The sequence below is a fragment of the Limulus polyphemus genome, unplaced genomic scaffold (assembly GCF_000517525.1).
Source record: "Limulus polyphemus unplaced genomic scaffold, Limulus_polyphemus-2.1.2 Scaffold819, whole genome shotgun sequence".
Lineage (NCBI taxonomy): Eukaryota > Metazoa > Arthropoda > Merostomata > Xiphosura > Limulidae > Limulus > Limulus polyphemus.
This window is the reverse complement of record NW_013666429.1, coordinates 1-1,110: the sequence shown is the minus strand read 5'-3', so window position 1 is coordinate 1,110 and position 1,110 is coordinate 1.

Genomic DNA, 1,110 nt, shown 5'->3' with positions numbered 1-1,110 from the left:
TATCTCTCAACTCAAGTTACATCCCATCCTCTTGAAAGCAAGCAAATGTTCTTATGCTTCTAAAAGAAGGTAAACCAGCAAATAAACCATAAAGCTATCAACCAATCAACCTGACCAGCTGTATAAGCAAAATTCTGGAAAGAATAATAACTAATAGACTCTCCACATTCCAAGAGATCACATTAAAATTACCCGAAGAACAAAACGGTTTCAGACAATTTCGGCAAATCACAGATCATTTGGCTAGATTAACTAAAACCATAGTAGATAGCTTTAATCAAAACAAGTGTGCTGTCGCCTGCTTTCTCGATATCAAGAAAGCTTTCGACAATGTACGGCATAATGGTCTACGTTACTGCATGAAACAAATGGAATTATCGACAGGTTTGGTTCGCTGGTTATCTAACTTTTAGAAAACAGAAAATGTAGTGTGAATGTGGAAGAAATCTATTCAGAGTATTGTACTCCTGAGGCGGATATTCCCCAGAGAGGGGTAGTTAACCATATCCTCTTCACAAGCCCGCATTAAGTTAGTTTGAGGCCCTGGCGCACTTATTTTTTTGAGGCCCCTTGATTGGTTGTTTGGTGCTTTATGGCGCAAAGCAGCGAGGCTATCTGCGCCAAACAACCGGTAAAAACAATGAAAGTAAATTAAAGTAAAATGTAAAAATACAGCGAGTTAAAACCAATACATGTCTATAAAAGATTTATATATAATTAAAAAGGCCTACAGTGTGTAAAAAATTAAAAATACAATCTAATCGGACAGTGTCACAATTACCAATGACACTGTCCAGCGTCAGGGGTAAACTTTTAGAAAACATGTGTCTAAAATTGTGCCGCCGCTCACGGTCGTAACGACGGTACGACAGTAAAATGTGGGCTATTGTGACTTGAGTGTCACAATGGCTACACATCAGTGGGTCAATACCTGATAAAAGAAAACGATGGGTTAAAAACTATGACCAATGCGTAGCCTTGTCAGGACTACTTCCTCCTTCCAATCCTTACGGAAGCAAGATGGCCAAAGACCAACAGAAGGTTTGATCTGGAAAAGCTTGTTATGGCGTTGTTCCATTCCAAGTCGACTGCCAACTGGCACGAAGCCGC